This window comes from Nelumbo nucifera, chromosome 1 (assembly GCF_055504915.1).
Source record: "Nelumbo nucifera cultivar China Antique chromosome 1, China Antique-T2T, whole genome shotgun sequence".
NCBI classification, from domain to species: domain Eukaryota; kingdom Viridiplantae; phylum Streptophyta; class Magnoliopsida; order Proteales; family Nelumbonaceae; genus Nelumbo; species Nelumbo nucifera.
This window is the reverse complement of record NC_142649.1, coordinates 115,375,662-115,390,133: the sequence shown is the minus strand read 5'-3', so window position 1 is coordinate 115,390,133 and position 14,472 is coordinate 115,375,662. Positions and strand designations below refer to the sequence as shown.

The 14,472-nt window shown below is 34.1% G+C and overlaps 1 non-coding gene across 1 annotated transcript; it reads right to left on the bottom strand.

Moving 5' to 3' along the window:
• Nucleotides 1–78: 78 nt before the first annotated feature.
• TRNAQ-CUG (transfer RNA glutamine (anticodon CUG)) lies at nt 79–150 on the bottom strand. The gene has a single exon. It is a non-coding gene; the product is annotated as a tRNA-Gln (tRNA).
• Nucleotides 151–14,472: the final 14,322 nt, after the last annotated feature.

Here is a 14,472-nt window from a genome sequence, read left to right as displayed (position 1 = left end):
ATCTAATGTCTGATTATTTTTCTTGTATAGTGTGGTAAAAAAAAAAAAACGCGAAGCTTAAGAAATATAAAATTCTGAAGGTCCCACCGAGATTTGAACTCGGGTTACTGGATTCAGAGTCCAATGTCCTGACCACTAGACCATGGGACCTTTCTGGTGTATCTCTTAGATAGATACTTTTAAATCTTTTATATGAGGATAGGTTATTTGCAAATTCCTACTTCAAAGAATTTCTTCTCAAATGAATTTAACCACTGTGTGCCCTTACCTGATCAACATGTATACCATTTCCTCCTACGTAGACATTGACATTGATGGAAATTGAAATGTAAACTCTGAAACGTCCTAGTTTTTTGTTTTTTTTTGGGGGGAGGCGGGAAAATATATTTATCGTATATAATAGAAAGAGGAAAGAGGGGAGGTGTCCTCACTACATAACTCACATGTGCCTCTCTTATTCTTCTTATTTACACATGCATATTTATTTTTAAATAAAATCATTAAAAATATAACAAGACAAAATTAAAATCTTCATGAGTCTTCATTGTCTCTTATAAAATCCATATTTTCTCTAATAAAATCATTATTCTCTCTCTCTCTCTCTCTCTTACACACACACCTTAATAGTCAGTATTTGTAACATATCCCTTCCCCATTTTCCTTTTAAATCTCAAGTTTTTTTTCTATTTTTTATTAATTTAATGTAGATCTGTTTCATGGGTTCTTTTGGTTCAACAATATAATACAGTAAAAAAACACTTAACATGCGCCTTTGGTTATTTTGGTTATTGATCTCATGTCAAACAAATGTTTTGGCTTTATAGAGCTACAAAACCATGGGGGAAGCCCATCCCCCAAACCCTTAACCCCCCCAACCTTAATGGTAGAGGGATTTGATTCCAGGTCTATGGTACAATTAGCCAAAGAACCTATCAACTAAGTCACTATTAGTTGGTTAAGCAGTTGAATCTCAATAACTAAAAAGGAAAAATATATTTTTCTACTATTTTATACGTAAAGAACTAGAAATATATAAAAGTTTTGGTGAATTACTGTTCATTTTTTCCTTAAAAATAAATTTTAAAAAGCAGCTCGTGCATTGCACGGGTCACTACTAGTTACCTATATATACCTTGAGATGTGAAAAAACTACTTATATTACCTTATGGTTTAAAAAATTACTTATATATCTTAATCATCTTAGAAGGTTAAATTTAACACAATAAAACTTGAAAATGACCAAAATTTCCTTAATAGTTTATTAAATTTCCAAAACATGTCACTCCCTCTTTTATTATTCTTTTTTCCTTCTTTCCTCTCTTCCTTTTTCTCCTTCTACCCTCAATTTTCTGTCGTTGCAAACACCACTAAACGTTCATCAATATATATATATACACTAGCAAGGACCCCATGTGGCGCACATGCTTTGCTAAGTGAAAGTTAAACAATAGAAATACATAAGAGTATATAATTGTTTTATATTTTAACTTTTTAATAACCAGTCTGATCGAACTCAACTCGAGTTGGTTGATTTTCTTATATTTTCCGATTAGCTTTGGTTTAGCAATTTTTCAACCCGACCAAATTAGGTCAATTTTGGTTTGGCCATTTGTAAACCGACAAAAAATGAATCAACCCAACCATAAATAAATAAATAAATAAATATATATATATATAAATCTTTTATATTTTAAATTTAATTTCTTTAATACGAGAAAGTGGAAAAAATCCCATATTTCTTAGTCTAAAATATTTTTCTATCATAAATTTATTTTTTTAATTTAATTTTTTTTAATAATATCATTGTAATTTATTAAATTTAAATTTAATTTTTAAGTTTAAATCTTTTGAACAAACAAACCAAACTGAAAATAGACTCAAACTGATACAACCTGAGTTGATGGGTTTTCACTAATGGTTAATCAGTTTCGGGTGACATACTCTCGACTTGACTAGGTTGATTTGGTTGGCGAAACAACTTGCAACTGAACTGACCCAATCCTTGAACACTCCTAATTTCAGCTAAATTAATAGTCTAATCTTTATTAAATATCAATAGTTTAATCTCCAATAATTATTGAAAATTTATAGAAAAAGTACACAATCATTGAAAATAATGTGCTATTTGGATAGACTTCTACTTTTGTACTTTTAAAAATAACAATTTATAAAGTACATAAAATATTTTTACTTTGGTAATTTTTCTTTCAAAACTGTTTGAATAAAAAATTGAAAAGTATGCTTTCCAAAACAAAATTACCATTTTCTTTTTGACAAAAGCACGTCTGTTTGTACTTCTAGTGATGGTTTCTGGTGGTTTCGGGGGTCTGAGACCGGTGATGGTAATCTAATTCTAGTAGTAGCAAGTAGAGGTAAGGTCGATAGTTTATTGAAGGGTGGTTATACATGTCCACCCATTCATGCGAAAACGAAAGCACAATTTTTCCAAAAGCACTAAGTATAAAAAGCTAACTTCGTGCTTTTGGGTTTTTCATACTTTTAAAAGTATGAAAACAAAAAGTATAAAGTACATAATACAAATACTATGTCGAGTTTTTCGTACTTTTATACTTTCAAAAGTACGAAAGTACTTCATAAAAGCCTATCCAAACAGGGCATAAATTTATGGTGAAAATATAATAGATATCTAATAAAAATACAATAATTACAAAAATACATACATACATACATACATACATATATATATATATATTAAAACAAAGCGGTCAAGAAATTCTCCTTTTTTTGAATTTTTTGTTTTTTTATTCCATGTCAATTTTAAACAACCAATGAGATGCACTTTCCCAATCACCTAAATAATCTATTCTCCTAAAATTTATCCTAAACTACCTCCTCCACTTTCTCCAGAATTATCTCTAATTCCTATTTATTTTCACAATTATTTCTAATTTCGTAGAGAGTTTCTCTCCTAAATTATCTCTAATTTCTATTTATCCTCTCCCCTACTTTTTTATCTATATCCATCTAAAGAAAGTCTGGATTAAAAAAATTAAGAATTATTTAAATATTCTAACAAAATCATATAATAATTTTAAAATATTTATTAAAAACACAAAAAATAATTTTACATTTTTACAAAATATATCACAAAATTATGTACTAACAATTTAAATTCTGTTTTTTCTAGATTATCAACTTAAATGCTTTTCAAGTATCTAATAATATGTAATATATTTAAATAAATAAAATTCGAATAATAAAAAATTTAAATATTTTATAGATTATTTAAATAATTAAATAACTACATATTTATCATAACAATATTTTAAATAGTTAAAATAACGAAATTATCTAATAAATAATTTTATATTTTTACAAAATATATCACCAAATTATGTACTAACAATTTAAATTATGTTTTCCAGATCATCAATTTAAATGTTTTTCGAACATTTAATAATATGTAATAGCTATAAATATATAAAATCAAAATAACAAAAATTTTAAAAATTATTTAAATATTTAAATAACTACATATTTATCATGACTAGGTTTTAAATTGTTAAAAAAACGAAATTATGTAATAAATTTAAAAAATTTCTTTAAAGAAAAAATAATTATAACATAATATTGAAACTAATAATAATTTAATATATTACAGAATTAATAATGAAATTATGTAATAATAGTATAAATTATGATTTTATGGATAATCAAATTCCATAAATAACTAAAATTTTAAAATTTAAATATTTTACATATTATTTAAGTATTTAAATAACTGGGCATTTTAAATAACAAAATATTTAACATAACTAGATTTTAAATGGTTAAAATAAAGAAACTATGTAATAAATTTAAAAATTTTCTAAAAAGTAGAAAAATAATTATAACATAATTCGAGAAAATAACTTTCAAAAAATATTATTTATTAATAATAATTTTAAACTCTTTAGTCTGTATTTATTATATAATTATATATACTAAAATTAATATTTATTGTTTTTTGTGATAAATGTATTTTCAATGATTGTGTATAAATATATTTTGTTTTTTATTTAATAGAAAACTTTCAATAATCATTGGAGATTAAACTATTATTATTGAGAATTTAAATTTAATTTATTGTACTTATTGTATTTTTGTTATAACTTAATAATTATTATTTATTAGATATTAAACTATTATTTAAGATTATACAATTTATTGACTACGTTAATATATTTTTAGTACTTGTTGTATTTTTGTATTTATGTATTTTTTTCATTATCAATATATTTTCAATAATTGTGTATTTTTGCTATAAATTTTCAATAATTATTGGAAATTAAACTATTGTTATTTATTGGATATGAGACTATTAATTTAGCTGAAATTATGAGTGTTCATGAGTTGGTTCGGTTTGATCGTAGGCTATTTGGCCCACTCAAGTTGAATCAATTTGGGACGATTTTTTGGTTTGGTCAGTCGGTTCAAAAGATTTAAATTTAAAAATTAAATTAAATTTTAAATATTATAGTGCAATTATTAAAAAATAAATTTAAAAAATTAGATTTATGATATAAAACATTTTAGACTAAGAAATATGGGAAATTTCCCGCTTTTTCATATTAAAAATTATATTTAAAATAATATATATATATATATATATAGAGAGAGAGAGAGAGAGAGAGAGAAAGTGAGAGAGAGAGAAAGAGAGAGAGAGAGAGAGAGAGAGAGAGAGATATCCATGGCTAGGTCGTACGATTTTGGTTGGTTTACAAATGGCCAAAGTGAAATTGATCCAACTTGGTCGAATTGGGAAATTTTTTAACCAAAGCCAACATAAAATACTAGAAAATCGACCAACTCGGGCCGAGTTGATTGGGTTGGTCGGTTTCATCTGTTTGATGAATAAACCTAATTGAAATTAATTATTGTTATTTTTGTATTATAAAAAATTTATTAAAAGTCGTATATAAAATATGAATAATTATTAATTATTTAAAAAGTTGAAAATATAAAACAATTGTATGCTCTTATGTGATTCTATTAAGGTCATTTACTAGAACACATCTTATAGTTTTATAAATTTACTTAAACCTACCTTATAGTTTTCATTTTATGAAAACATCCCATATATTTTACAACTTATTTACTTAATCAACCTTTCACTAAAGAGTGTTTATTTTGCCATTAGGCCCATGATTTTTTTATTCCAAAAATACCCACAACACTTTTTTTGTACAGAAAACAAAATTAACCAAATATAGCGAATAGAGTGGTTTCTCATGTCTTATAAAGGGCAAAAATGGTATTTTTATTTTCTTTTGATTGAATTTATTTAAATGACCATTAGGGTCAACACTATCATTTTCCACTATCAACTAATGGAAGATTGATTAAATACATTACAAATTATAAGTGGTGTTTTAGTAAAATTTTAACTATATGGTAGACTTTAGTAAATTCATGAAACTATAAGGGTATTTAGTAAATGACCCTTTCTATTATTAAGCATTCGCTTTAATAAATCCTGTGCATTGCATGGGTCCCCACTAGTAAATACTAAAAATATATTAAATTAATCAGTAAATTGTGTAATCTCAAATAATAGTTTAATAGCTAATAAATATTAATCTATAAATTATAAAAAAATATATAATTACTAAAAATAAATTTATAACAAAAATACAGTAAATACGGTAAATTAAATTTCAAAAGTTAAATAATACTTTTTAATCTCCAATAATTATTGATATTTTTTGTTAAATAAAAAAATGGATTTATAAATAATTATTGAAAATATATTTATCAAAAAATATAATAAATATTAATTTTAGTATATATAAATATATAATGAATATACACTATTAATTTTTTAAAGTTATTTTCTATAATTATTAATTGATATAAGTGAAATTAGTTATTTACAATATTATTTAGTTTTTTAAATAATATTGTTATTTAAATTTTTAAAATATGAATTATTTATTGAATTTAATAATTTGTAATATTATGACCAGTAGTATTATTACATAATTTGTTACTAATTTTGTAAAATATTTAATTATTATTAATATGAATATTATGAAATCTATTAAATTATTTTTCTACTTTAAGAAATTTCTTAGATTTATGACATAATTTCGTTATTTTAACTATTTAAAATATAGTCATAGTAAATATTTCGTTATTTAACAATTTCATGATGAATTTTGTAAAAATATAGAATTATCAATAATATGAATATTATTAAATCTAGGGTAAAATACAAAAACCTCCCCTAAAGTTTCTAACAATTATAAAAATCTCCCCTATAGTTTCATTTTAGCAAAAACCTCTCCTCTATTTTTGATAAAATCAACAAATATCTCCCTTCTGTCAATAACCAAGGCGGAAAATGTTAAAAAGATGATATTTTTTCAAATACCTATTTTACCCTTTCTGAACATTGTTCATCTTCTTCCCCATTCAAACCCAGCAGAGGTAGTGGCGGCACTCCTCTAAATCCGATCTCTTCCTCTTCTCTCATCTTCTTCGGCTTCTTGTTCTTTTCCGTTCTTCTTCTTTTTCTCCTTCTTTTCTTCTTCTTCTTCCTCTGCTTCTTCTTCTTCTTTTGGCATTGTCCCCTTCCATTGCCCCTGTTTTCTACCACCGCCCTTGCAACTCTCAACAGCGGCGGTGCTTCATACGAAGCATCTCCCTTTCTGCCATTCTCTCCCTCTCAATCTCTCTTTCCTATTCCCCCTCTCCCCCTCAACATAAATCAATCGAAAAGGCACTATTCCTCCCCTTCCCCATTCAAACCCAGAAGCGGAGCGGCGGTGGCGACACCCCTCTCAGCCACTCCCTTCCTCCCTCTCTCCCTTTCTCTCATTTTCATCTTCTTCTTCTAGTCAGTTGGAAATACCCCCTGTTCATCGCCTTCCATTTGAGACCGAGCGGAGCAACGGTGACAGCAGTAGCAGAATTATGAGTGACAACACGCCCAGTTTGTCGTTATTGTTCTGGATTCCATCGCTGAAGGTGCTTGCATACACGTAAAGTGGAGATGTCCCTATGTTCCCATACACCACTCCTATGCTCTGGAATGCCAGATTCAACGTCGTTCTCTAATCCATCTGTTATATATAATTATATATAGCACACACGGTTAGTCAATCAGCAGAAATTTGTATTTTTTCAGCCCAAAAACAGAGATTAACAAAGAAAAAAATAGATGAATTACTCTCAGACCTTCGTAGTGTGGTTCATCCAACCATTTGAAACTCTCCCAGCCTCCAAGTGGAGCAAGTCTACACGGCGAAGCTTCGCCCATGACAACTTCTGGTCTTGCATAGTCTTTTCTGGTTCTATAATCTCTATTTCTTCTTCTAGATTAGTTTCATTTTTCTCTCCATTAACTTCTTTCCTCTCATCAGCTGGATCTACCATTATTCTTGCTGTATTTAGTTTCTCTATACCCTTTTTTTTCTGGGCTCAGGTTGTGTTATCATCCTGCCTTCATCTCCTTTTATAGGCAAAAAAAACATAGTTTGAATGCGATATAGGAAAAGGCATTCTATTGGAAATTATTTCCAACTGTCACCGTTGCTCCACTCGGTCTCAAATGGAAGGTAATGAACCGGGGGTATTTCCAACTGACTAGAAGAAGAAGAAAATGAGAGAGAAGGGAGAGAGGGATGAAGGGAGTGGCTGAGAGGGGGTGCCGCTGCCGTTGCTATGCTTCGGGTTCGAACGGGGAAGGGGAGGAATAGTGCCTTTTCGATTGATTCATGTTAAGGGGGAGAGGGGCAATAGGAAAGAGAGATTGAGAGGGAGAGAATGGCGGAAAGGGAGAGGTTTCACATGAAGCACCGCCGCTGCTGAGAGTTGCAATGGCGGTGGTAGAAAACATGGACGATGGAAGGGGACAATGCCAGAAGAAGATAAAGAAGAACGGAAAAGAACAAGAAGCTGAAGAAGATGACGGAAGAGGAAGAGATCGGATTTAGAGGGGTGCCGCCACTGCCTCTGTTTCTGGGTTTGAATGGGGAAGAAGATGACTATGTTCGAGAAAGGGTAAAATAGGTATTTGAAAAAAATTATCATCTCTTTAACGTTTTCCGTCTTGGTTATTGATGGAAGGGAGGTATTTGTTAATTTTATCAAAAATAGAGGGGAGGCTTTTGCCAAAATGAAACTATAGGGGAGGTTTTTATGATTGTTAGAAACTTCAGGGAGGATTTTGTATTATACCCTAAATTTTAGGAGAAGAGATTATTTAGGTTATTGGGAAAGTGCATCTCATTGGTTGGTTCAAAAATGACATGGAATAAAAAAAATAAAAAATTCAAAAAATGGAGAAAATTTCTTGACTGCTTTGTTTTAATATATATACTAGCGGAGGGGGCCCTGCATTGCAGGGGCTCACTCATAAACTATCAGGCTCAAGCTCAATTCGAATTAGAGACTTGAGTTCGAGCTCGAGATCAGCTCGAGTAAAAGCTCGAAAGTTTGAGCTTAATTATCTTTGATTGCAGGTCTCTCAAGCAGCTGAGGTGCCGAGCTGAGACCAAAGCTGACCTAGGCCCATAATTGAGACTATAATAAATCGGGCTTTGGGTGTAAGTGTAACCTGTTAAAGATTTGATTACACTAATTGGCAGGTCTTAAATTAGCTTGGTATTTTCATAACAAACCTATCAACTCTTAGTTTGCTCTCTCTTTGTCAAGAATATATTAATGGGTAACAGCTTACATTTCTCGCGATTGGGATAGACAATTTTTGGGCCCTAATATCAATAAAGATAATCTTTTTAACATAATTATTAATTAGAATAGGCTATTTTTTTAAAAAAATATCAAATAGGGGTAGAAACACTATTCATTTCCTTTCTCTTTATAACCACTGAACAAATCTCCCACAAGATTAATAAATATTGATCAAAGATCTCTACTTTTTGTTCACCCTTGTAGTTGTTGTCTTGCTGCAAGCAAAAATGGCGAAGCCCACTCTTGCGTTTTTGCATTTCGTTATGTGTATCTTACTTCTCCACTTAGCATACTCGTGGACCTCTTCCAATCCCAATTTTAAGGCTTTAATGGCATTCAAAACTGCTTCAAGTACCTCTAACAAGCTTAGTAGCTGGAACCAAACCACCGATTCGTGTACCTGGTATGGTGTTTCATGTATTATTATTCTAAATGCTTTAGAAGAATAACTCATAGCAGCTTTGCTCTGAGATGTGGGGGAGAGAGAGATAGAGAGAGAGAGAGGTGGGGAAGATTTGTTCGGTGGTGTGGGGGAAGGAGATGAACAACGTTTCTACCCTTATTTTATTGATATTAGGACTCAAAAATTACCCTTATCAGTTAGAATCCCAATTTTATACAGGTTGGACTTAGACTTTTGATCCTCTGGTTCAGTTTGGATCTAAGATTTTGAGCTTTTTGTTTTTTGGGTTGAAACTGAGACTAGTCATTAATTAATCCAAACCTGATCCACGGAGTATACACATTCATGTATAGATATATATTAGACACCTAAACTTTGTATGAAAATAATAATATAATCCATAAACTGACAAATCAATCATATTTACATGCTACATATAGCAGTGCATGAACATAACAGGCATTTGTTAACTAAGCAACCTGACCTCTTAAACCTAACAAATATGATTGAAAATCTACATATATAATCAAGTTTTCTAGCCAATCCATGAATAGTGGATTACAACTGGGCAAAAATCAAATTGAATTGTGAGTGTTCTTGTCAAATACAAAGATATAGCTTACCAAATACAAAGGGTTTGGAATGTAACTTACCAAATACAAAGATATATAGCAGATCGCGAGTGTTCTTGTCAATAAATAACCTTCACATCATGGACTCAAGCCTAACTACCTACGTATTGCATGGAGCTCACATCAATTACTAGTATAACAATTTATCCTATGCTTATCATTATCTTTTTGTACTTATATCTCTCTCTCTCTTGTAACTAATCTCTATACATGTATGTATACAATTCAAATCAATAAAGCAAATTGATAGATTCACACCTCAAGCTTGACTAGATCTATTATGGTATCAGAGCCTTTGCTTGGCACATGTTTCCTCTCAGTATATATCTTCCATATATCAACCATTCCAACTAGTGTATCTTGTACCCAAACTCAGGTGAGAGAATTGAAGTACTGCTACACGAACCATCAGGTACCCGTCATAGCCCTATCCAACTTCACGAATTTAGTTTTTGTCAAACTTGACTGACACAATTACCTCCTTTGCTCCTCTAATAAATCCAGGATTCACGATCTGAAGTTGGAGCTTGCCCATGTTCATAAAGGTGATTTTTCTTTCACTGATTACATATAGAAGGTGAAGTCTCTATCTGATGCTCTTATAGCATCGGGCTATGTGATTTTGGACTCTGACTTTTGAACTCACATTCCCGATGTTCAAAGCTCGTTGCTTACTTTTGAAAATTAAAGACACTTGCTTGTCACTCTCTTGTTGGTGATTTCCCATCAACCAATATTGCTAATAGAAAGAGAAACACAGGATCTTCACAACAACATTATACATTCAAACCTCCTCGGTTTCCTCACTCCAATGGTAAGAAGCCTCCTATCAATGGTAATTACGTACAAATTCGTGGATACAATGAACATACACCAGCCACTTGCAGGCATTACTTAGAACTTCTTGGGGTCAAGGAATCTGCCAAGAAAGGATCAGCTCTTACAATTTCCTCAACATCTGCAACCAGTGACTCCACCAGCTGGTATCCAAACTCTAGAGCTTCCAATCATCTTACCGCCAAAATCTAAGCAACCTTTCCATTCATGAGCCCTATCTTGGCTTTGATGAAATTGCTGTTGGTATTGGTTCTCACCTATCTATTTCACAGGTTGGTTATGGTACTTTTCAAACCGATAATGGTTCTTTTATATGTTAAGAACATTTTAAGGGTGCCTACTATTACTAAAAATCTCCTCTTTGTGAGCCAATTTTGCAAGGACAACAACGTTATATTTATACTTGATTCTCTTGTATTTCATGTTAAGGATTGGAAGACGGGGAAGCTTCTCTTTCAAGGACCAATTGAAAATGGGCTTTAATTAATTATAAATTATCCTTAGTTTGCTACGAGTTCTGGGTTGTGCATGTTTTCCAAATCTGCGACCATACAAACGCTCGGAGTTGGAACTTTCCTCTAATGAGTGTGTTTTCATTGGTTATAGCCTCCATCATAAAAGCTATAAGTGTTTGTATACATCTCTAGAAATGTGGTTTTCAATGAAAATAAATTTCCTTTTGCCACTTTTACTGGGTTGTCTATCTCGCCACCATCTACTTCTCCTGGTTTAGCTATTGGACCCCCGTTGGTTATCTCTCCTGAATCAGCAGTGCTCAGTCCTTCATTAACAGCTAAGACTTTACCAGTTTCTCTTCTACTGTCCTCTGTCACCTCACTAGATGATGCTACCACTATGATTCCTAGTACTTCCATCTCCTACCAAGAACCCACCCATTGTATCTACACCCTCGATGTGCTATGGAAACCCGCTCTCAACATGGAATCTTTAAACCAAATCCCTAGTATGATTTTGAAGCTATTAGAGCAAGCTTATCTTGATGGATTCCCTCTCAGATCTGCAACTCACTATAGATAGAGTTCTACTGTGAAACAGAAATAGATTGAATGCTCAAAAGAGAGTTTCTAATGACTTGGTTTATTATCCGCGAGCTTACATGTATATATAGGCTTTTGCAGAGAGTTTGAGTTACATCAAAACAGGATTACATCCGAAGGTGATGAACACAGGAGAGTCTGTGGCGGCTGTGGCTCTTAATGGATTGTATCCTTATCTTGTGAGAGGTTGGCCAGGCTATCTCTATCATGTGAGAAACGTGTCCCACTATCTCACTTACATGCCCCCTCAGGCTCAATGGAGGAACATATGTTCAGCTTGTCTCTGAAAGCAGCAAACCGGGAGTGCGATAGACTCTTAGTGAAAATATCTGCAAATTGATCTTCAGTTGGAAGGTAGAGTATAGAGAGTGCCCGTTGTAAAACAAGATCAAGGATGAAGTGAAAATCGACTTCCACATTAGACCTATTCATGGGCCGGGTGGCCCGACGGGCCGACCCGGCCCAGCCCGGCCCCCGGACGGGCTTGAACACGCAAATGGGCCCGCGGGCTTAACCTCGGGCCAAAAAGCCCGGCCCACAATAAATTCGAGTCGGGCTCGGGATTTGCCGAAATAGCCCGGCCTGAGCCCGGCCCGACCCGACCTATAATTAAAGCTAAAAACCCTAGTCGAATACCCCTCTTTCTTTCACCTCTTTTTTCCAGCCGAACCTTTCTTCTCCACATCCTCCACAGTTCTCAGTCCTCACACTCTCAGGCAGCCACACAACCGGCGAAGCGACGAACGTTCACCGACGCAACAACTCCGACGGTGAGTCATCTCCTTCTCTCTCTCTCTCTCTCTCTCCTCTCTCTTTCTTTCTCTCTCTCGTTCCTCTTCTCAAATCTCAGACACCGGCGACAGCGAGGCGGCGAATATAGGCACCGGCGGTGGCGGTGAGTTCTCTCTCTCTCCCTCTCTCTTGCTCAGATGCGAACTGGTCACTGTTAAAATCGCATGTCGCAGCTCACAGTCACCGCGAACTCAGCTCCGACGAACACAATCACCAGCGTTGAGTCCTCGGGCTTCGGGCTTTTTATCAGGGTCGGGCTTGGGCCCAAGTTGTAGGCCCGTTGGTCGGGCCGGGCTTGGGCTCGGGCTCGGGCTCGGGCTCGGGCCTAACAAATTTCCATTAATGAAGAGTAAAAGCCTGGCCCGAGCCCGGCCCAGCCCATGAACAGGTCTATTCCACATGTTTCGTACGAGCTTTGAACATAAGATTCACACTAAGGCACAAAGCACCAAGATTATCACACCAGAAGATTGGTGGAGTAGGTGAAGAAATGTGTAATTCTTTCAGCAAATGTTGTGCCCAAATAACCTCTATAACAACAATAGCCAGAGCCTGAAGTTCAGCTTCCGTGCTAAGAGAGAAATTGGCACACTTTATTGACCACAAAGGTTACATCAGGTCTGGTAATGGTGATGTACTGGAAAGCGCCAACTATGCTTCGGTAAGTTGTTGGGTCTGGCAAGGGAGTGCCATTGATCTTGGAGAGCTTGCAGTTAGCTGCAATGGGTGTGTCCATGGGCTTAGCATCAACGAGACTAGCTTTCTAAAGTAAGTCAATAATATATTGGTTCTAAGAGAGAAGAAACCCAGAGGACGTATGAGACACTTGAATGCCAAGAAAGAAATGAAGTTCATCAAGATCCTTGATGGCAAAGCACTTAGATAGTGCAGTAATGAGTGAATTCACAACAGTGGGCTGATTACCAGTGACAATGATGTCGTCGACATAAACCAAAACATAGAGGGTGATACCTCGATCATGAAAAAGAAAGAGAGAGGGACCCAAGTGGACCCGTGAAAGCCCAGTTGCAAGAGATAAGCATACAACTGGAAGAACCATGCTCGAGGGGCCTTCTTGAGGCCGTACAAGGCCTTATGGAGCTTACAAACATAATTGGGCCGAGTAAAGTCTACAAACCTCAAAGGTTGCATCATATAAATATCTTCATTTAGAACACCATGAATGAAGGTGTTGTGAACATCTAGTTGTCTTACTGACCAATTCTAAGAGAGAACCACTAATAACACGGTATGAATAGTCACGGGTTTGATAACTGGACTAAACGTATTAGTATAGTCAAGCCCGTACTGTTGAGTAAAGCCATGGGCCTCTAAACGGGCTTTGTAATGGGCCAGAGAGCCATCAAAATGCCATTTGAGTTTGAAGATCCATTTGCATCCAACAATATTTGCATTAATCGGAGTAGGTACAAGAGACCAAGTCCCCTTTCGAATAAGAGCATCATATTCACTTTTCATAGCTTGTTGCCATTCAGGATACTTCTTAGCAGCAATGTAAGACATGGATTCAATTGACGCAGCCTGAGCAAGAAAAGCCTTAGGAAGCTGATGTCGTGTCCATCAGGGAACAACACCCGAGGGAACAATAGGAGCATGACAGAGAACATCCTCCAAGGGAAGCATTTTGCAAGGAGGTGTTTCTGTATCAGATTCAATAACAAGTACAATAGTGGGCCCATTTGGTGGAGATGGAGGAGTAGACGCCATGAGCTCATGTGACAATGTAAGTGGTGAAGCTGAATTGGAACTATCTTGTATGGGTTCGGTTGGAGCTGTAATAGGTGATGTGGGCCCACTAGGAGTAATCGGCAACATGGGCTGAGAAGGGGCTGTCAAAGCACTTGCACAAGGAGCAGTAACAGCTGGCGGAGATGTACGTGGGCCCATGGACTGCGACTACAACCCGATAGTGGATGAAACAAAAATAAAAGTACCCGTAGGCTGTGTGGAATGTGGCTGTTGTGGTGAGTCTTCTGCAAACGGAAAACAACCTTCATCAAATTGTACATGCTGGGAAATAATCAACTAGCCT